The sequence below is a fragment of the Cynoglossus semilaevis genome, chromosome 13, assembly GCF_000523025.1.
Source record: "Cynoglossus semilaevis isolate Cse_v1.0 chromosome 13, Cse_v1.0, whole genome shotgun sequence".
In the NCBI taxonomy this organism is placed as follows: Eukaryota; Metazoa; Chordata; class Actinopteri; order Pleuronectiformes; family Cynoglossidae; genus Cynoglossus; species Cynoglossus semilaevis.
This window is the reverse complement of record NC_024319.1, coordinates 1,494,896-1,495,290: the sequence shown is the minus strand read 5'-3', so window position 1 is coordinate 1,495,290 and position 395 is coordinate 1,494,896.

The following is a 395-nucleotide window of genomic DNA, read 5'->3' as shown; positions in this document are numbered from 1 at the left end:
GGGGGGCTGTGGGGGGGTCTGTGGGGGGGGCTCAAGGTTTCCGTGATAAAGTAGGGAAACAGAACACAGTAAAACTGTCAGTATTTGAAGTGTATTTGTGTATATTTTCAATATATTCCTGTGACCGTGTGTGTGAGACACAGGACGTCCTGGGACACAGTGTGTGTGTGTGTGTGTGTGGGGGGGGGGGGTTGTAGGACTGTAAACATCAGGGTTGTCTCCTCCTCGTCTCCTGGGAGATGACCCCACAACCTCCCTCTCTCCCCCGGCCATGGACTTGAACCCTGGTGGTCAATCTGGTCTGGTTCCCAGCCGGGTGTGATTAACAGACACACGTCTGTCCCCACGTCTGTCCCCATGTCTGTCCCCACGTCTGTCTCCACGTCTGTCCCCAC